Source organism: Leptodactylus fuscus, chromosome 2 (assembly GCF_031893055.1).
Source record: "Leptodactylus fuscus isolate aLepFus1 chromosome 2, aLepFus1.hap2, whole genome shotgun sequence".
In the NCBI taxonomy this organism is placed as follows: Eukaryota; Metazoa; Chordata; class Amphibia; order Anura; family Leptodactylidae; genus Leptodactylus; species Leptodactylus fuscus.
The window spans coordinates 127461139-127484801 of record NC_134266.1 but is presented as its reverse complement, the minus strand read 5'-3'; the positions used below and the strand labels follow the sequence as shown (position 1 = coordinate 127484801).

Below are 23663 nucleotides of genomic sequence, written 5' to 3'. Positions count from 1 at the left end.
CAGATTCCAGTGGCGTTGCAGTAGGGGCTGTATTTTCAAGCCCATCATTTCTTTCCATCGTTGGACTACCTATAAAACAGTATACATATATGTTAAATACATCTGAACTGTTCTATTACAATTCACAGTGATCTACAGTACTGGCATTAACTGATGTCCACTTTACTTTACTTCAACCTCGTAATTGTACCTGTTTGGTCGGCTGTAGCAGAAACTGTTGCTTCAGTCACATCTTGAGCTACAGATACTGAAATCCCTATCCACAGAAGAAGACATACTGAAATAGAAAGATGAGAACTTACAGTACATTAAGTGACATACATATATAGACTAGTAGATTACCGCAGCTTCGCTCACGGAAAACATGTTTAATTGTTGGTTATGCTAAAATAAAATTTTCAGTGTCACAATGAAATTGACATTTTCAGAGCACTGCAGTAAATCTTTTTTTCCACTTTAAATTTTTATTATTTTGTCATTTTACTAATTTGTCGTAACATTGATGTGAACTTTTTTTTGCATTTCAAAATTTTTATTGACTTTATATATTCAATACATATAATGTAGTATAAACTATTACAATTTTTTTTTTAACTATTTTTTGTGCACATTACACAAACCTATAAAACATTTGCACCAGGGGTGTAACTACTGGGGTAGCATCGGTAGCGGCTGCCACAGGGTTCAAAACATTAGGGAGCTCGGCGACATCCGCTACTGCTGCTTTTTTCTTTCTTTTTTTTAATAGGCCGTTACTGGCTGGAGTTACTCCATTTGGTAGCAGGCCCTATTTACTTACCGATCTTGGCAGCGGTCAGGATCGCAGGCCCCATAAGCAGTATTATTATACTCCAGGATCTGAAAAGACCCCCGAATATAATGACCTAAGGCCCAGGAGAGGTAAGGGAACATACTTACCTCTCCGGGCAGGCTTCGGGCCTACTTGTGTGATGTCCCTGACTTCACATGACCAGGGCCAGGTCCTTTGGGTTGCGACGCAGGCCCCCCGGGTCACGTGACATCCCGGACATCATTGAAGATGGCCACAATCAGCAGGAAGTACAGCAAAGCCAGGGATAGGTAAGTAACAGTGTTTATGTTTGTATCCCCCTCTCGGTCTCCGATTATTATGCTCTGGGTTCTGAAAAGCCCCCAGAGTATAATAATTGTTAATGGGTGTCCACAATGGAGCATAATGCTGGGTGAAGGGGCCACAATGGGGCATAATACTGTATGCAGGGGCCACTATGAGGTATAATGTTGTGCGCAGGGGCCACTATGGGGTATAATACCGTGCACAGGGGCCACTATGTGGTATAATACTGTATGCAGGGGCCACTATGGGGCATTATACTGTGTGCAGGGGCCACTATGGGGTATAATACTGTGTGCAGGGGTCACTATCGGGTATAATACTGTGTGCAGGGGCCACTATGGGTCATAATACTGTGTGCAGGGGCCACTATGGGGCATAATACTGTGTGCAGGGGCACAGTAAGCAATAATGACAATCTTACTATCAGGCAGTTTTCGCCTGACCAATATTGCTGCTTAGTAAGGCTGCTTGTACACTACAGTAACACTACAGTCTCCGGACATGGATTCTACATCTCCATAGACTTCTATGGAGTCTGCAAAATTCACAGCTTAGTGTACAAAAAGGTCTATGGCCTGTAGGCCCGTGAAAAATACTGCAGCGTGCAAGCAGCCATTAAGGACACCAGACATGTTTTGTCAGTGCGTGCGTGTACATGTGTGTAATCCATGTGTATATATGAGTGTGTGCATGCACGTGTGAGGTCCGTGTATATGTATGCGTGCATGCATCTGTGTGCATGCACGTGTGTATGGTCTGTGTATATGTATGCGCGTGTGATCCATGTGTATGTATGCGTGTGTGCATGCACGTGTGTGGTCCGTGTATATGTATGCATGTATGTGCACATGTGATCCATGTGTTTCTGTGTGCACAGAGCATCCATCTGAGTGTCTTTGCGTGCGTGTGTGGTCCATGCGTGTGTGTGTGTGGTATTTGTGTTGTGTGTGTCTAGAGTGATCTGGTCTTTGTGTGGTGTGTTGTGGTATTTGTGTGGTGTTGTGCTTGTGGGTTGGTGTATGTGTGCTGTCTGTGTGATGTTCATATGGTGTTTGTGAAATGTGTGTGTTTTGTGTGTGGTGGTGCGGCCCCTTTAGCAGCGACTCTTTGGCGCCGTCGCTATAATTGATCCCTGTCAGTCACAACTGTTGTTTTCCCCTCAGCACTTTCATTTTAAGTTTTCCCCATTATATGTATAGGACCTAAGTTTAGGGGCCCCAATCTCTTGACGGGGGGGGGGGGGGGGACACTAGCAAGATGTAACATGCGCAGTATTCTGCTCCTGTGGGTGGAGAGGGGGCGTGCCAAATTTCACCCAAATCGGGCGAGAACTGTGGATTTGTATAGAGCAGACTACTACAGATTTTGAGTTTTATATACTGTATACAGATTGGGAAAAGTAAAACTTTCTTCTGATAAGTACAAAAGCCATTTTGCAGAAACTACATAATTTAATACAGTAACTTCTCCTATTCTTTATTTTATATGGATTGATTAGTGGGGTCCCAGCGGTGAGACCTCTGCGATCAGTTGTAAACACTTTATAAGGTGTGATTTTGAGAATATCCCTTTAACCAGAGGACTATGGCAGGGTATGTATTTAGCGCTGAACTAGAAATTTCTACCTTGTATTAAGAGGTTGCTCATTTCAGAAAACCCCTTATCATATACTCAAAAACAGGAATGGGGTGCAACTGCCAACTCGGTTATTAAATATACAACCAAATCACCAAATCAGAGAGAAGACATGCCCAGACCAGTTCTGACCTCAAGCAATAGGCTTCCTTCTCTACCATTTTCTGACCTGTAGGCCACAAGTTGTCTACAAGCTGTGGGGTGCCAGAGGTAAGTGTCAGTTCATTACTCACCTCTCTGGTCCTCACCTCTGCCCACTTTCTGCTCCAGGTGCATATGACATGTCAGAGCAATGCACCTGTACAAGAGAAAGAGCAGGGCTGGGAAGCAGTGAATGGTGAGTGATAAATTAATACACACCACTCTATGGCAATTCTGATAGGGTCTATTATATTGAATGGAGACCACGATGACCCCTACCTCCAGCTCCTTCACAAAACTTGTTAAAAATTTGAATCCCAAATATTTGATTCTTCGATTTGAATGTGCAATGCCTCTGTCATGTGGTGATACTTTGGGGAAACTGGTATAGTGGACAACCCTATGCAAATTTGTTTATTCCAGAAGAACAAATTCAATAAATTTAAAGAGTTCCTTTCACCTCCTGGGGCACATGCGATGTAATACACCGCTAGAAAGCTGACAGTGCGCTAAATTCAGCGCACTATCGGCTTTCCCATTCTGTGCCCCGGTGAAGAGGTATCAGTGCCATTACCATAGCTCTTCAGTGTCAGAAGGGTGTTTCTAAGGCTGTATTCACACAGAGTAACGCCAGGCGTTTTTTTTTGTGTTTTTTGCACATAGCGCCGCGTTAACGCCGCGTAGCGCCGCGTATACACCGCGTTAACGCCGGTCAACGCCACCGCAAAATAGCGCAGCGTTAACAAAAAGCACACAAAAAATGCCTGGCGTTACTCTGTGTGAATACAGCCTAAGAGTCAGTTAGGAACGCCTCTCCTCACGGTAGCATCTATTGCGCTGTTCTGTGAGAGAGGGTGTTCCTTACCACCCAGCGAGGACGCTGAGCGGTGAGGAATGCCTCCCCTACTCCTGACAGTACTCGTCTATAGATGTATACTGGGGGGTATTCCTGACAGCTCAGTGTCATGGCTGGGCGGTAAGGAACGCTCCCTCTCACAGTACAGCGCAATAGATGCTACTGTGAGAGAGGGTGTTCCTTACCACCCAGCGAGGACGCTGAGCGGTGAGGAATGCCTCCCATACTCCTGACAGTACTCGTCTATAGATGTATACTGGGGGGCATTTCTGACAGCTAAATGTCATGGCTGGGTTGTAAGGAACGCTCCCTTTCACAGTACAGACTGTCAGAAATGCCCTTCTGACACTGAAGAGCTTCAGTAATGGCACCGACCGCATGTGCCTGAGGACGTGAATGGTCCTCTTTAAACAACAGAACCCAGGATATCGTTTAATTCTAGAATTCCATGCTTTGGCCACTAGAAGTCTCAATTCTTCTTCTCAACTGATGTATATATAATGATGAAACTAAAGTTTACGTAATATCTCTCACTGGAATATTCTATAGCATGCATCAATATCTCCCAGGAGATATTTCAATTATGTACCTTGACTTAGTGTTCACACACATCTCGGTCTATCGGGGATAGAACTGAAACTGCCAGAGGTCACTTTTTCCTATATAATTTTCATTGTTTACAGAAAACATAATAATTGAACTAAAGTTCAGCTTTATATTGTAGTAAATACCTAGCAGATCCAATAATAATATTATTAGATCCTTCAGAGAAATGTAAATCTCTGCACACAGTTTTTTATACAGCTGACTGGACTTAGGGCTAGTTCACACGTGAACAAAGGGGCGGGTTTTGACAGCGGATTTTGCTTCAAAATCCGCCCCTTTACAATGGTGGTCTATGTAGACCACCGGGCTTTTTTTTTCTGCTAGCAGCGGGCTGCCGCTAGCGGAGAAAAGAAAGGACATGTCCTTTCTTCAGGCGGAAGCCGCGCGGGCTCAGCCGCGCGGCTTCCGCCCCCGGCAGCTCCCTCCTATGTCGGCTCATTCATTTGAGCCGACAGCAGAGGGTTAAGCCACGACAGCGATGGTTGCGGCGGGCGGGTTTTAACAAGAGAGAGACGCGGCTCACCACGTCTCTCTCCGTGTCAAAACCCGCGCGGGCAGTTCACGTGTGAACTGACCCTTATTTTCCTGCCAAGCTGATTTAAGTGCACAGATTTGATAAAATACTTTACTATCTAAAATTCTCCAAACCATACTCCTAACCATTTGTAACTGAGAACTTGATGCTTTAACCCTTTCGCTGACAGGGGTCTCAATGGACAAATAAAACCTAAATTGCAACATGAAGCAATCATATTAACCCCTCTACCTATATATTTTCTGAAAGTAAACACCTGCAACATTGTCAAAATGCCACTTGGTACTGTATGTGAACAGGCACCTTCATGTAATTTTGATTTAAAGTGTATGTTTTAACAACAAAAAACCCCTTACTCCTGTTGATGGTGTCGGTGGGCCCCACAGAGCCAGGCGGCTTGGCTGCGGCATGGCGGTGTAGCGAGCATCCGCTATGTTGGCTGGCAAAACTGACATGGCCCCACCCTTCACCTGGCGCGGGCCTATCGGAACGCGCCGCTGCTCCACAGGCCCGCCGTCCACCTGGCGCGCCCCAATGGTAGCTCCGCTGCCAGAGCCAGAATGACATCATCTTGGGTCCTGCCGCGGAGCAGGGGTTCGGTTTCGCTGGTTGCAGTGGGCTTGTCGGCAGTGTAGGAGGTTAGCAAAATAGCTTATCTTTCCTTCCTGACAATTATGTCGGTGTGTGTAAAATTTGAGCCCAATCCCTTTAGCTGTTTGGCTGTGATAGTGGAACAAACATCCAAACACACAAAGTTTCACTTTTATAATATTAGTAGGATAGGATATTTACCCGGGAGTTATTAAAACTAGCCCCTTCTCATAAATATGTGCCTTCCTTATCAGTAACTGTGCCTTTATATTTTTCAGAAAATAATAAAAACTTTTACTCACCTTACCACGCTCCACCAAAGTAAGTAACCGAGTCCTCATGTTGAAGTATCTCCCTGCTATTGAGCAGCGCCTGGCACTGGCCTGGTCTTTTATGCAGTCACCTATGTCAGAGCAGGGACGTTACAGCCACAGGGGCCAGATCATGGCATTTACGCTATGTGAGGCCCCAGTCTAAAGGGGATGTCTGAGGATTGTAGAATCACTTATCTGTTCTGTCGAAGTCAAGTGTATTCCAGAGGGAAGCCGTGAAGTCTTCCAATTTTTTGCATGCCTTCCACTTTGGTCTGTACTGTATGTCTTTGTAGAATGGGAGGAAATCCACGCAAACATGGGGAGAACATAGAAACTCCTTGCAGATGTTGTTCCTGGCAGGTTTCAAACCACGGACTCCAGCGCTGCAAGGCTGCAGTGCTAACCACTGAGCCACCGTGTTGCTCGCAGATTCTAGTTTTTGAAGTTTTCGGAGTTCGGAAAGACTCTGGTGAGTATACAAATCCATCCCAGTAGGATTTTGCAATAGGAGACATGGCCAGAAGATATGGAGGAGAGTCCCCTCTACGGACCCACACCTCCAGCAGAAAGGGGAGGTATTTGGGAATATTTTTTGCAGTTTGGTAAGATCAGTAGCACATAGAATTCCAACAGAGCATGCTGATCCCTTCCCAATGCAAACATTTGCAAAGTGAGTCATTGATCTGTCATATCCCTCTGGGTAGGCAAAAAAGGATAAAAAATTATGTCAATTCTAGGACATTCCAGGGAAGCCAGGTCACAAGACCTCAAGAGGACTGCTCCAATTGGATATCCCTAGCTCACAACATACCTGCCTTGCACAAGGAGCAGAATGAACCCAGAATGAATGCGGCCTAATCCTGGGGTGAATTTAGGGTTACCCAGAATTGGGAACATGGTTGACAGAGTGGGCGAGATTGAGTCTGTCTGGTAAAGGAAAGTGCAAATGGCTAGTGTGGGTCCTATAGTCGGATATGTCCGTAGGTCTGTGGGGAGAGGGAAGTCCAGCCAGGTAAGAGAATGCCTTAGGAAGAAATAACAGCAATAGCCTAGTGGGTTTGTTGACCAAAATAAATCTAGTCAGGTCTTGAGATAATGCTGTAAAAACATTTTGGGAATGCATGTAGGTTAGGACCTTCACTTTATAGATAGCACAGCACCCAAACTGGGTATTAAGGTCCTTTGACCAACGCTGTAGGTCAGATCTGATCTGCCGTTGCAGGAAGAGTTGTTGTACATTGGCAACGATTCTCAGGCCTAAGTATTGGATGTGTTCCGACTCCCAACTAAACAGGAAAGAGTCCACTGATTGCCGAATTTACCCTAATCTTACACAACAGGGGCTCAAGCGTCAGCACAAAGATCAGAAGAGATAGAGGGCAGCCTTGATGTGTCCCGTTACTGATCAGGAAGGGAGGCAAGGTAACCCCATTGACCTTTACTGAGGCTTAGTAGGAGGTGTAGGGGGAGGTTATCCATGGCTGCATAGCTGAACGAGATAGGTCAGAAGTTCGGGCACAATGTGGGATCCTTTCTCTCTTTGGGTGTCACCGAAATTAGGACTTTGGACATATCCAGAGGAAGGGGGACGTGCCCATTCAGCAAGTTGAAAACAACCACTATATGGTTAGTTAAGACTCCAGCGTATACTTTGTAATAGAAGACTGGCAGGCCATCTGGGCCCGGTACTTTGCTTGTCATTTTCTATATTTTGTATGTCTCTGGGTCTGTGAAAAACAGATGCATCAGCATCAAAGAAATAATAGTTTGTGCTTCTGTTGATTTCTGTGGATCTACGGCCTGCAAAAAAGCTTACACATGTAAATAAACACATTGAAATAAATCCAGATGCCATATGTACACGATATGCGGACATGTGAATGGCCAATCCCTTTAATGTAGTTTGGAGGCTCACCTGGCAGAAGATAGAACAGGTTTCTGTTATGTTCCATTGTTGTTGGAAACTGTAGAAAAAAAAAACATAATAAATTGATATATTTTAACTAAGCTTTATATATCACCGACCATTCATTAAGTATATACATTTATGTGTGTTTGTGTTAATGTACATAAGTGTTTATTGAACACATTGTGATCAGTATTACACAGCGAGATATTTGTCTGCAGGAGTGCTGATCAAAGAGGAACACAATAACCAGCTAGCTAAGAATCACTCACAACTTTTCAAACACCTAAGTAGAGACTAACACTTCAGTCTTTAAACATACACCCACTGCAGTGAACTTACCTATCACCACTCCAGCCAAAACCCCCAACATGCCCTGAACAAGGCTCAAATAAAAGGAGTAATTGAGAGAGACAAAGAGCGGTACATCGAGGAATAGAGAAGTGCAATAAATAACTCCAAGAAACTCACCGTGTACCAGTCATTGCAAAGAGACTACATCATGGCCACCTACCTGGAGAGAATATGCCACCCCAAAAACAGACAGACCCTGAGCTGGTACAGACTGAGCGCCCACAACCTGGAGATGGAGACGGGGCGACACAGGCAGACGTACAAGCCACGGGAGAACAGTCTGTGCCAGCACTGTGACCAGGGGGCCCTAGAAGACGAGACCCACTTCCTGCTACACTGCACCAAATACTCAGCTGTGAGGGACGTCTACTACTGAGTGAACCAAAACAGCAGTTCTGGGACTGTCTTTATTTTTACTGGATCACTCATTTAATACCCCAAAAGGGAGAGGGTGGTGCCACCTGTTGGTCACATAATTCCAACCAGCACCCAACACCCGAATCAATCCTCCTCCTCCCTCCTCTCCTGTGTTTACAGGTATCTACCTGTACTATGGGGTTGGTTTTACTATTTAAAATGATCTATCCCACAATAGCTGAACAGGAACAACTCCATCTACTGTGTGATCACACTGTACATGTATGTAAAACTGTGATAAGCACACCACACAGAGGGCCTACATGGTAAAAAGAATCTGTCATGTTGAAAATGTTGCCTGTAGGTTGGGGCCCCACAGGACATAAATGCGGCAATTTGCCCGTGGCAAAAACGCCGTGGGAAAAAGCACAGCGTTTTACAGTACGGGCAAACAAGATGGGATTCTAGCAAATCCCATGCCCACTTTGCAGTAAAAACCACCGTGCGAACACGTCGCAATTTCCAAAACCGCATGGCTTTGGAAATCGCAGCATGTCAATTATACCTACAGAAATGCCAGCAGATTCCCCGTAGATATAATTGTAACAGAAAGTTTGCAGAGGAAAACTCCACAAACTTTCTGTTTAAAGAGCTGCAGGAAGAACTGTGATCAGTTTTTCCCGCAGCGCTTTATTGTTGCAGGACGTCTCGTGGGACCTTAGCCTGAAGCAGGAGGAGACATACATATATACAAAAAATATAGGTTGCGATAATAGCATTTTGCAACTTAAAAAGCCTGTGTACAAATAACTTTGGCTTATAACCCAATATCCATCAGCTATTTTTATATCATTCATTGTTGCTGGGGACCGACTGATTTTGGTTATATATATTACCGTATATACTCGAGTATAAGCTGAATTTTTCAGCACAGTTCTTGTGCTGAAAAAGCCCCCTCAGCTTATACTTAAATTTTTTATTTTTTTTGGGAGGGGGGTCTATGACCAGCCTCAATAGTAATGTAGAAATAGAATCTCCCATACAATAGTGAAAAAAAAGAAGCTTTAAAAAAATATAATAAAAAAATAAAGTAAATAAATGTTCTAAATCACTCCTTTCGCTAGAATACATATAAAAGTAGAAAATGTGAGACACATACACATTAGGTATCCCTGTGTCTGAAAGTGCCAGGTCTGAATATAGGGGATCTGCAGTGCTCCTGTTCTGTCGGGAAGGGGTTAATAGGAGCACTGCAGATACCCTATACTCAGCCAGGCTGAATTCCAAGTGGGGGAAAAAAAACCTCAGTCCTCAAGCTCAGGGAAGGGGCAGACAGACAACCAAAACACTCTCCCCCCTTCCCCAGCAGCAAGCAACTACTGCACCCAAAAACTCCGACCATTTTAATTTTTGAAATTTTCCAGTAGCTGCTGCATTCCCCCCCCCCCCCCCCCGGCTTATACTCGAGTCAATAAGTTGTCCCAGTTTTTTTGTGGTAAAATTAGGTGCCTCGGCTTATATTCAGGTCGGCTTATACTCGAGTATATACGGTATACTGAATTTCTATCCATTTCCTCAGGAAGCTTTATAGGATACTTGGAGTATTCATAGGAAACCTATAAGGTATACAAGGAGATAGAGAATTCATGGTTCTTTGCTCTAGACTTCAGGAAGTTACAGAGGGTAATGAAAACATGTGGTTACAAGTACAATGCAGCCACCTTGTACATTGTGTTATCGTAAGGCTGGACTCATACAATGCTTTTTTTTAGCAGTAGCACATGGTACTATGTACTATGGTTCATTACCTTTGAGCTAAAGGCCATTGAATTCAAAATCTCTGGTTTACTGACATAGTAAATATGTACTATTCAGCTGAAATTCATCCTTATTATTTCAATTAAATAAAAAAATGCAGTGTGAACACAGCTTAAAGAGGACCTTTCACCATATCTGGGCACAGGCAGTGTTATATACTGCCAGAAAGCTGACAGTGCGCTGAATTCAGCGCACTGTCGGCTTTCCCGATCCGTGCCCGGTGTAAAGCGCTATCGGTCCCGGTACCGTAGCGCTTTACAGTCAGAAGGGCGTTTCTGACCATTAGCCAGAGACGTCCTTCTGCCTCGCGGCGCCAATCGCGCTGTGCTGTGGAGCGGGGAGGAACTCCCCCCTCCCGCTCCTGATAATGCTCGTCTACGGACAAGCTGTGTGAGCAGAGGGAGGGGGTGTTCCTCCCGGCTCCACAGCACAGCGCGATTGGCGCCGCGAGGCAGAAGGACGTCTCTGGCTAATGGTCAGAAACGCCCTTCTGACCATAGAAGAGCTACGGTACCGGACCGTAAGCTCTTCACACCGGGCACAGATCGGGAAAGCCGACAGTGCGCTGAATTCAGCGCACTGTCAGCTTTCTGGCAGTATATAGAACTGCATGTGCCCGGATATGGTGAAAGGTCCTCTTTAAACTAATAATTTTTGGTTATAACCTGGACAGAGCCTCTTGCTGCCATCCACAGGGCAGTGAACTACAATACAGTGCTATTCATGTAGGGGTCCTGGCAGTCAGACCTGAGGCAGTATACAAGGGGACAGTTTGACAGTTCACCCCTTGCTGACTCTGACCGACAGAGACCTCATGAATAATATTTTCACTTGATAAAATCCGGTCATTTCAGTTTCTCGCCCAGGACTAACCCCCAAACTGGGAAGAAACACATGCAGGGTTTGGCACAAGTCAAATTTGCCATTTGGATCAATCCCTGAAAATTCAGGATAGTTGGCAAATATGATAATGATGCCATAATGACTGTCGCTGGGCTTTGGGAGGACCAGAGTGTCATTCCTTTGTGTCACTTGACACCATTTCTTCTAACAATACAAACATTGATGATTATTGCTTCTATTCCCCATTTGGATTAGTAAAACTGATCTATTTACTATACAGACTATTAATTTTCCCTGATTTTGGATCAAGATTGAGGTGTGCTGTCATTTACTTTACACTTGTCAGTTGGCTTTTTTAGCATACATATACAGCATAGAACAGCATGGATAGTATGCCTATGAATACCATTATCATGCCTGGCTGGACATGTGGTCTGTCATCACATTTCCCCTCTTTGGATTGACAAACAACCAAAATCTTAGCACTGTTGCTGCCTTGACCAGCGACATATTCCAAGAGTTTTGCGTGGTTATTACACCTTTGACTCAGTCCAGTTACATAGGTTTTTGATTGTAGTTTTGTATGGTGTACCCCAAGTTAATTTCTATATATCAAGGTATTAGCTATTAGCCCCCGGATGATCTAGTGCTATTGGGGAAACATATTGGGCCTATCTTTGATATCATCTATGCTTTACATTACACTGCAGTATGATCAGGTGGCTGTTCTTACATTAGAACTGTCTAAAGAACCAAGTTCACCATATGTGATTTGCAGTAAATCAGTAAGAAGAGTTACTAGTAACTTGCATGTTTCTGGATGTCTATGTATCTCTGATGTGTTGTATAGGGTTGAGCGATTAGGATCGGAAAAGATTGGATTCCGATCAGCGATCGAGCCAATTTCACGATCGGGATCGGCTGTAAAATTATCGGAAATCGGATTTTGAAATTTTAATATCTACTCAACCCTAAAAGTGACTTTTCCCATAGAGAAGCATTGACTAGGGTTGCGTGATCAGGATCGGAAAAGATCGGATTCTGATCAGCAATCGAGCAAATTTCACGATCGTGATTGGCTGTAAAATGATCAGAAATCGGATTTTAAAATCCATCCAGAAATCTCAAGATCGGCTCAACCCTAGTGTTGTAGTATATTTTTGGATTTGTTGAAATATTCACGTATGTTTCCATTTTAACAAGTAAAGGGGAGTACATAACTTGTATTTGGGATACCTAGCTGGCATCTTGGTGATGTTATTTTAATCAATATTTACTATTGAAAGTAACATTTTACTGATCATTCACATCACATACATAATAATACAGCATGTAAACAGGTTTGTTTGGGATAACTATTTCAGAATTTCCAGTTGCTCAAACACAAACTAATCTTTGCGGTTACTATGGGGATATCTCCCAGTAGATGCCATCCCTTGTTTTTCCAGAAGCAGCCTATGATCCTAGTGACACTGCCATGGTGACAGCAGGTTGGCAAAGCACACAGTAATAATGGCACCTGAGGGACAGAAAAGGATGCTCAGTTGGAGCAAGGCATACTTACCTTGTTTGTAAATTAAAAACACATCACATTGACACAGGGTGAGGATTTTCCCTCCAGGTCTGCTATATTTTTAATGTACAGTTATTGAAATCTAATGCTGCCAACCCAGGGAGCCTGGCATCAGTTCTTCAAAATATATCATATATGTATTTCAGCTGAATTATATTATCATTAAAAACATAATTTATTAGGGGCAACACAGTAACTCAGTGGTTAGCACTGTAGCCTTGCAGCGCTGGAGTCCTGGGTTCAATTCCCACCAGGAACAACATCTGCAAGGAGTTTGTATGTTCTCCCTGTGTTTGTGTGGGTTTCCTCCCATTCTACAAAGAATTACTGATAGGCAAAAAATGTGCATTGTGATCCCTATATGGGGTTCACAATCTACGTAAAAATCCCCCCAACACATAATTTATTAAGCATTTTTTACTAGGACATATGCTTTACATTTTTACAGTCACAAGAAAAAAACAAAGTGTGTTTTTCTCATGACTATATGTCAAGAATTAAGGTTGTGTAAATGGGATCCTCTCTGCCGCTAAGGAACTTTTTGTGACCCCCCTTGATGGGAATTTGGCATTTAACAAATTACAATAGCTATTCCTAATAACTCCCTCAAACACATGCACTTAGTTTGGCTAAGCATGCATGTATTTTCCATGGTGAGATAGGGAGCGTTCACACTACCATCAGTGTCCGACAGGTAGTGTCCGCTCCTAGTGTCCATTCAAAATCTTGCACGGACATTAGGAGCGGACACTAGCTGTGTCCGTGACACTTTTCATTCATTTAAATGGCGATCGGGTGCGTTCTTTTGCACTCCGTACCCTTCCTTCACTGTCCGCTTGTAAAGATGTTCGACTTTTCAAGTGGACAGAAAAAACCTACATGTCGGGTTTTTCTGTCCGCTTGAAAAGTCGGACATCTTTACAAGGGAACAGTGAAGGACAGGCACGGAGTGCAAAAGAACGCACCCGATCGCCATTTAAATGAATGAAAAGTGTCACGGACACAGCTAGTGTCCGCTCCTAATGTCCGTGCAAGATTTTGAATGGACACTAGGAGCGGACACTACCTGTCGGACACTGACCCATAGTTGGTAAGAAATGATACACACAATTTACTACATATGAGTTAAGTGGATGATAAAGCAGACATATTGTTGCTAATATTTAACTATCCAAATTCTGTAAAGTGTGTAACACCCAGAACATACAGCAGTATAAAGATTGCTCACAAGATTCATTCTGCACATGTGAATGCAAAGAGCTCAACCCATTATGCAATACAACATGCCTTCAGGTATTCTCTACCTCTGTGCAAAGATTAAATTGTAGCCTAGAGGTGAATTACAGGATGTTTTGTCTGGATAGAAGTGTTAACATGCTTATTACTTATTGATAAGTTGACAACTAAGGAACAGCAGATGTTTTGTGTTTTTTTCTTCCCTGAAACCTATTATTATTGTATAGTTATTTAGTGTAAAGTGATATGACAAGCTTTTATTATATTGTACTAATATAAATAGCACACTCAAGTAATGAACGTATCTCACTAGCACCTATAGTGGCTGACATACCTAGATTTTTTATGAACTCTATACGACCTAATAGGGCTCATGAACAAGAGTAGTCTTTGTGGGGTAACCCTATTTTTCATCTAAGGAAAACTGTCAATGTTTGCCCAAAACATAAAAAGATTGAAATTAATTAATCAACAATCCTCAATTCTGTAAAAGGTTATATATCAATTATATATATATTGTTGTTTTGTTTTTTTTTTACAATAAAATCTACCAAGGTGGGAACTTATATCTACAAACACTTAAAGGGGCTCTATCATTGGGAAAAGTCATTTTTGGCTAAGCACATGCTTGCATATCCTTTAGAAAGGCTATTCCACACCTACCTTTTGTATGTAAATCGCCTCAGTAGTTTTTGAATGAGACAATTTTTATTCATATGCTAATTAGCCTCCAGCGTGCACCGGAAGTCTCAGCGAGTGCAATCTCTGCTGTGTGTACAGTACAGGCTGCTGCTGACTCATTTCCCTGCTCTCACACACAGCAGAGAGAGGAGTACTCGCTGAAACTTCCTGTGCTCGCTGGAGCTTAATTAGCATATGCAATATGCATTCAAAAACTACTGAGGCGATTTACATACAAAAGGTATGTGCGAAATAGCCTTTCTAAAGACTATGCAAGTATGTGCTTAGTTAAAAATTACTTTTCCCAATGATAGAGCCCCTTTAAGGATGTGGAATCTACTTTGCTCATATGCAACCATATATTGTGAAGTTTGATGCTATTTGGAATGATGTAAAATTTCAAATAGAGACCCTTGTCTGTCATATTTAATATTTATATTGCGTATATAGTAAATATTCTGCATGTATTTAAGAAGTAATCATTGAAAATTTAACTGGAACTTGGACAAAACAGCACATGACAGATCATTTTTCACAATTTTGATCATTTTGACTCCATAAATCAAACATGTCTATTATAATATAGAAATATTCACAAAATCCAGAAAATGGGATAGCACTGCTTTATTACTCCACAGGTAATGCTCAAAATGCAATACATCCACAATAGATATAAAGAAGTCTGAACCATCAGTAGTGGTAGTGCTCACAAAGTACAAAGCACACCAGTGGCTCCTATATACTATATTCCTCAGGGGCCCTGACAAAGTATAATGGTCACCAATGTCTTACACTCAGTATACCAGTCCTTAGTGGCCCATACAGTATAATAGCCACCACACAGTGCAGTGGTTTCCATTGGCCTGCGGTATAATGCTCCCCAGGGGTCCCTAGAAAGTGCAATGCTCCCCACTGACCCTACACAGTTTGATGAGAGAGAGAGAGAGATTTATTTATTGCCCCCTCCAACTACCCCCATTGCTAATGTCCCCCTCCAGCTGCTCCAGTTTCATGTTTAAACTGGGGCACCAGGAGAGGGACTTAATACTGTGGGGTAGTTGGAAGGGAACATTACAATATGGGGGCATATAGTGTACGGATGACTGTAGGAGGATTATACTGTGTGGGGGGACATGAAAAATGAATGAGAGTGGGTGGAGTCAACATAAGAGTGGGTGGAGCTAAATTTGCCAGAGAGAGAGAGAGTGTGTGTGTGTGTCTGTCTGTGTATGTGTGTCCTTTTTGTTGTTCAAAAGTTGTGAGGTATGCCCATACAGTTTAATGCTTTTCAGTGGCTTCCACACGATATAATAATCCTCCGTGGCCTCCATACAGTATAAAGGTCCTCGGTGGCCCCCACATTATAATGGTCCTTCTTAGCCACTGATATAATAATGCTCCTCACTGGCCCCTCACATGAAGTGAGTCAAGGGCAGGCGAAATGTGGGGGGGTCTGGTACTGGCATGTTTACATCAGAGAGTTGTGCACTTTCTGGCGCCGACACTCAGGCCCCTTTCCATTAGAGCTGTGACTGAGCCCCTGACAGCAATAATACCAGTACTGCCCTGATGCTGATGGCGGCCCAGGTCACAGCTCCCCTTTGAACATAGAAACATTGCTTTGACTTTTTCCAGGATTGCAAGTATCTTTTTATTTATTGATTATTATCCAGCATATACAAGGTAGAATTCTGCTATAGCTACAAATTATATTTGTTTCCTTGCCTTCAGCCTGAACTTATTGTAGTATCATCTTATTATCCCCTGACTTCTATGTTTCTTTGTTGCTTCGTGCATTATGTGCCTTCATGATGTTCAGGTAAATAGTTCCATGGGGATCACTATGTTATTAGTTAAGTTCATAGGGACAGAGCACACCTGATATGCACAGGAGTATGACCTAGCATTTAAGAATTAACTTCTTCTCTGCCTGAACATACTAGAAAACACATACCATTCATTGTTAAATTATTCTCAATCTCAGGGCTGCACCTATCCTTTCTGCTGTCGGAGTCGAAAAAGTGAAAAGGTGTCCTTGACTCCCTGCCCCCTCCCCGAATAAGAGTCTTCTGCAATAATATATCATGCTGCAGCAGTTAGGGTTGACATCTGTGTATATATATATATATATATATATATATATGTTATATAATTATATATACTTACCTATCACACACATACAGAAATACAGGACAAGGGCAGATACTAAGACTTATATCCAGGATACTGGACAAGAGGACTGCGCAGTATATATTGTGAGAAGGTGACAGGTAAAGTTCTGGAAGGTGACTATATCTCCCCCAGATTCCTCACTTATTGTAAGTGAGGGTACAACACAGATCTGTAACAAAACCTCAGCTGTGGGAAGGCCTTTCTGTCAACCATTTCCTGTCCTACAGCAGGAAAGAGCCTTCAAGCACAGGTGGGAGCTGGACCTCATTAAAAGGCCTATGAAAGGTTGTCAAGACCTCTGTCCTGGGCGGGTCCTGTGCACACACTCACAGCACACATATACTCTTAAATCACACATATATTATATGGTTTCACAAACTTGCACAAATTCATGCTTACTTCTGTTGTATGATCTCAGCCTTGGGAGGCCATAGGACTGGCGGGATATCCTCTGATTTTGATAGACTAGAAATAAAATGGCAATGGATGGAGGAGCGCAGGACAGGAGGGTGAAGACATGTGGAAAAAAGTGGTACCAGGCTGCAAGAACTAATGGGAAAAAAAAACTTGGTGCACTAACTGTGCATGGTTGGTTCCAGTTCACAGATAGTCAGGTTACATAAGTTGCGCTCCTGCTGCAACCTAGTTCAAGTGACCTGTGTCCCCTGGCTGATGAGAGTCATGGCTTGATATAGGAAACAATTGCATTATTTAGGAGGCGGAGCTGCCCACAACTGCAAACTAAGGAAGTACAGAAAGTAAATGCATGGGCCCCCTGGCTAGCACCCATATAATTCACCTCTAGCCGACCCCAGGACAAGTTGCACTCAGTTCTTTTTGGAGCGACACATCCTGGGCTGGTTTATGGAGGAAATCTTTTACAAGTTCATTCATAATATCACCCCCAGACTATGGTAGGTGGTGTCGCCTGAGGCTTTTGTAAGGTAGAGACGCCTAAGGGGCACATGCATCTGGCCAATAAAACCCAACTTACACAATCTACCCATGGACAAGCTGCATCCCCACTCTCTGTGCTTTACTGAGGTATCATTTGTTTGGCAAAAATTGGTGAGGTGGCTTGACAGTAAATTCTATGAATTGCATAGTAACTAGAGATGAGCGAGTACTGTTTGGATCAGCCGATCCGAACAGCACGCTCGCATAGAAATGAATGGATGCACCTGGTACTTCCGCTTGGACGTAGCCGGCGCGCTTAACCCCCCGCGTGCCGTCTACGTCCATTCATTTCTATGCGAGCGTGCTGTTCGGATTGGCTGATCCGAACAGTACTCACTCATCTCTAATAGTAACCTTTTCAGCATTAGATCAGTGGTCCTATGGAAACAAACAACAATTGCCAAGTACTCACAGGAGTCAGTGTCAAGCTGCAGCATGTGAAGACTGTACTGCAAGTGGTATGAAAAGGACACTTGCTACTGCACAACCAATAGATACAACCGGGTTATGACTTTTTAGAAGAATCACTGTATAACCTTCTTTCCAGAAAACCCCATATTGAAGGTGTAATTACTTAAAGTGGCAGTAGCGATAATGACTCATCAAAGTTAAAGAAATGTATAGCCCCCAACTTAAACCATTCTGGTACCCCTACTCCACTGGCAACAACTCCACTCAGAAGCATTAAATGAGTCAAATGGGTGACTAGGATTTACACCCGACTAACACTATGGCTATCTAGACCCAACAATATGATCACCTACAGTACACTGAACAAAATGGTTACCTAAACCCAGGTAAAACCAAGCTACAGGTGTTGACCAGTTCTTACACCATCTACAGTAAGCCTAAGGAGCAACACTACCTTGGTGCTGGCACTTCATTCTTCAGCTGCTTCTAGCTATTTCTGATTTGTCCCTTACTACATTCACCTAACATCCAGCTGTCCATTTATGTTGTCCGATCTTGACTTACCAGACACTAATAATCTACTCAGCTTCTTCCTGTAAATAAAACACATTATAAGAACAAATATGCCAAGTATAACATAGCAAACAATAGATTGTGGGGATAACGTCTTTCCTTAGGGAGAGACCACCTTCTCAGGTGTGTGGAGCCTTATACAGCCATAGTTGCTCCACTGCAAAGGAACATGGGAAGAATATGCAAATCTGTCTCCCAAGATGTAAACAGGGAGACAGATGCTTGCTATAGAGGGCAGCATAACAGAGGCACTGTCTCCCTGTTTACATCTTGGGAGACAGATTTGCATATTCTTACCATGTTCCTTTGCAGTGGAGCAACTATGGCTTGTATAAGTCTCCACACACCTGAGAAGGTGGTCTCTCCCTAAGGAAAGACATTATCCCCACAATCTGGTCTTTCAGCCTCTCACTTAAACCAAATCAGTTCTCTCTATGCTGCGCTGATGAAGTCCAAAGAGACAGAAATGGTGCCGTCCGTAGCTGAGAAATTGATTTGGTTATAACCTCGCATGATGCAGCAAAGGCTTCTGGGAAGTCGGGCATGGTGTTCAGGGTGCTTGCTATAGAGGGCAGCATAACAGAGGCACTGTCTCCCTGTTTACATCTTGGGAGACAGATTTGCATATTCTTCCCATAGCAAACAATCTAACAGAACAACTGGACACAGGGGGAGTCCTCCTAGGGTAGAGTTACTAGTCCTCTGTTACTTATCCTTCTTCAGATATCTTGTGCCATCTCTTCACCCTTTTTGTCTTTCACACGATACCAGCCGCATGCCTACTCTTCTTTTCAATACCCTGGTTGACTGCTGCACATTTGTAAAGGGCTGTATCATTTCGGAACACATTTCTTGGCTGAACTCCACCGTGAGCCATGTCCCTCACTCTATGGGTCCTACAGAACATGTTACTTCATTAGCTCTCTCTAGGCTTTTGAGTCTCGGCCAAAAAGTCACACTGCACTGCTAGGATCTTGACTGCTGGTATAGGCTTTTCCACTAGCAGCTCACATTGGGTAGCAACATCTTGACCCAGGTTAACTTTGCCCATGGGGCCTCTGCTTCTATGTTATGTTCAGTCTCCAAGGTGACTTCTGAGGACTGGATATGCCATGAACTACCAGGGCTCCTTTTCCAGATCTGTGGCGCAGCCCAGACCTAACAAAACGCAGGTCGGGTCAGTCGGTTAGAAGCGCAAGGCCCTTAAAGGGGTATTCCCATGTCCCTTACTCACCAGTCTTCACTGCTGTAAACTCTTCTTTCTTCCCGGTTTTTGCTGCGTCAAATGAAGCCGCTTCTATTCCACTGGCCTTGCGTGCGCGCTCCCAATGCAGCTAGGCATTGGACATACAACTCTATAAATAGATGGTGAGACCAGCTCCCCAGCCTTCACAGACCTCACTCATTTCCCCCTCCTCTATCTGAGAGCAGGAAGCTAGGTCACATGTGTGGTGCAGACACAGGAACTAGTTTAAAAAAAGCCTCAAAAACGCATTTTTAGGGCTAATTTTTTTTAAAAAATCCTGGGGGGGGGGGACTCCCAGTTCCCCTGGGGGGTATTCCATACCCCCCAGACCACCCAGTAAGTAGGGCCCCGCAAAGCCTTGATCCGCCACTGCTGGCTTCAGCTTTCTAGTTGTTGATGCTGAGTTCCTCTGAAATAGTGATAATAAAGAGGGTTTTGATGCTGAACAGCTGGAGAGCCTCTCCATCCTGGTCCACAAACCCAGTGACCCTCACACAGGAGTACATCAGAAGTTCCCCTTCAGTGAAATTGTATAAAACCTAGAACATAGCATTGCTATGGCATTAAGAAGCTCCAGTGCCATTTTCTTGAAGAAAGTCATAAAAGTCATTTTCTTGTTTTAAGTCATAAAACTCCACCACTCTGCAGTCACTCCTAGTTTTTCAAAGCCTCTACTCCTAGAGCCTATGCCTGTCTGTAACACCTAACAGCTATTATATTAGGCCTTGAGGTCTTAATCAGACTGAATGATCCGCTCCCCATATGTTGGAATCTCAGTTTTTGTGGCCGAAAAGAGAATAGCTCACAGTTACCATACAGTTGAGTACAGACAGGTTCACATTTGTACTGGTGACTCTGTCATGCAATCTAGTGGTTTGTGTCAATGCTGTTGATCTACGCCAAAAAGCTGGAGGGCAGAGAGTCCTTTGAGAGGCACACCCATCTCTCCATGGATCTGTAGTTTATCACCAATGTTTTACTGAGGTACACCAGTAATTGTTTGTCACAAAGGTCACAAAAGTCACAGTCACAACAAAAGCATACAACAAAATTGACATTAGTTCCTTGGAAAGCAAAGTAACTTTTTCAGTGTGAGATCAGTTGATCCTGTGGCCACTAAGGAGGCACCAATGTTTCATTATAACATATAGAAACCACTAATGAAGCATTATACATTGGGGAGGACACTAATATCCCATTAGTGCAGTCACACCCACAGTATAATGCTTATGCCCTCACACAGTATAAAGCTCCTTAGTGCCCCCCCACAGCATAACGCCATATCAGTGCCCCCATAGTATAAAGCTCCTTAGTATCCCTCCACAGTATAATGCAATGCTATTGCCCCCACAATGCATAATGCTCATTAGTACCACAACAAAGCATAATGCTTCTTAATGCCCCACACACAGTAACACCACAAATAATAATGTGCTTTACTGTCACCATACCCTATAATTCTCCTAAATGCTGCCCCCCCATACAGTATGTCATATTAGCACCCCCCACATAGTATGATTCTCCTTAGTGCCCACCCACACAGTATAATGCAACTTTAGTGCTCTCCCCACAGAAACATGTTAGTGACATTAACCCGTCTACCAGGGAATGTTAAAGTAATGTGATATTTATTTCCTAAATTTTGCTTAACTCAGGATACGTCTTCTAGACAGACAGATCTTACTGTCCGAAAAATATGGTAAATACTGCTGGACATTTGCTAAAAGTAGTTGCGTACCCCTGATCTATATATTAATAAGAATTATTTTATCATTATAAGTTAATAGCATTAGAATGCAAGTCTTTGAACCCATTAGACATCCTGCTTGACATTGGGTGTCTAATGGGCATTAATATGTTCATTTTACTCAGAATGTACATTACCTATACATACGAAAGTGTTTCTGACCACCAAGTTTTGTTTGTTTTATCCAGACCATATCTGATTTATTAAATAAATCAGCATCCTTATACAGAAGCCGCATCAAGAAGGGAAGCACATAAGTGAAAAACTAAAATAGGTCTATGTCCTTGGTGCTTTTGCACTGTAAAACAATAAACATTGGGTGAAATCCCAACCTTTCTGGCATAAAATTGGCACAAATTGGCGATTTGCAACTATATAACGCAACTTGCAACCTTTTCGAACATGGGTATAGCCGAATCAGAACCTTTACTGCTTTTAACATAATTTACAACAAGATACGACTTATTGAGGCGTAGTCTCAACACGAATTAGGCACACCCTGTGTGATACATTAAGAAAAGCACCACACTGACTTAATGGGGTTTTTACACGCACATCACCATATTTCTATTTGTAGACCATTAACATGTTCCTATAATCTATATGATCCAAATACCCTCTTACTATAGAAAATCATGCTAGTTGGCCACATATTAAAAACTATGCAAGAAAATTCATTTAAAAACATTTTTGACACAGTCAGGTCAATAATTATAAGCTAAAATCAGGAGTGAAACCTATAGAAAGAAACTCTAATGGAACAGATTCTTCTGTGTTCTGGACCCATATATATGGATGCACAATACTGACTGTATAGATGTGACTATAAATCATCTAGGCGACTACAGAGGAATATAATGATGAAAAGAAAAAAGATCCCTACTACTAAGTGAGAAATCTATTGTACCTTACAATACATTAGACTTTTTATAATAGATAGATACATAAATGTGTGTTCCTATAATGTACTAGGTATGTGAACAGTTACACTCACGTAAGAGACGCTGCGTATGGAGAACCAGCTGCACCACGTCTGGAGCCACAATGTGCTGTAATAATCACTGATCATATCCATCCTCTCCTTTCAAAGACTTCCTTAAGGCCCCACCCTCCAGAGATTCTCTGCACTCAGAGTAACAGTCTCCACCACCACTTGCAGACTGTGACAATGCAGGTGACTGTATCGTGGGCTAACATATGACCAGTTTGTATGGTCCTGCAACTATTTATTGGATAGAGTATGTATACACAGACTCAAAGCATATATTATGTCAAATATATGAAAAATACTGAAAATATATGTTGTAAATTGTGTATTTTTTCATCAGGGCAATGTATGAATGCTGTTTTATATTTCAGTAAATGAGTGTTAATGTTGCGTGTTACAGTCAACAATGAGCCATATCCATTAGGTTATTCACAACTAGCAAGTAACATGCTAGATCATAAGCGTATATCAGCAACAGATTGGCTGCGCTTCAGTAAGAGAGGAATCTGGCATTGCTGATCCCTTTGGGTAAGAAATAGTTAGGCATTTTGTCACCCAACATTAGTTTGGCTAATGTCACATCACATTTCTATTATCTGCTCAGAGGATCTGGTAAATAGATACACTAAAACCATATACAAATGGATGCAAAAGTAAGGGTAGCCAGAGTAATCTACCACACTTTTGTTTCTGCCTCAAGATGTGGACAGTGGTGGACATCAAAGGGGTTGTCCCATCACAAGGATTCTATCTATACCGCCAGTTTATGTGGATTTAAGATTTTTCCTAAAATGCATTGCTTTATCAAAACTGCTTTGTTTGGCCGCTATCTTAATTTATTCACTTCATTGTTTACACTCCGTTTCTATGGCCCTTGGGATTATCTTCTCATTTGTCAAGTGATGTAACTGCCTTCTCTCAGAGGGGGAGGGAGGGGCTGGGAGCAGCTCTGAGCTGTTTGAGAAGCTCCGCTACTTAAATAACACAGATAGGGGTGGTGAGAGCTCCTTTATTTCTGAGCTCTTAT

At 42.8% G+C, this 23663-nt stretch overlaps 1 long non-coding RNA gene across 1 annotated transcript; it reads right to left on the bottom strand.

Annotated features, from left to right (window-relative positions):
• Positions 1–187: 187 nt before the first annotated feature.
• Positions 188–22685, bottom strand: LOC142195079 (uncharacterized). The gene is made up of 3 exons (XR_012715063.1): positions 22643–22685; positions 7690–7738; positions 188–277 (listed from the first exon to the last, which is right to left on the bottom strand). It is a non-coding gene; the product is annotated as an uncharacterized LOC142195079 (long non-coding RNA).
• Positions 22686–23663: the final 978 nt, after the last annotated feature.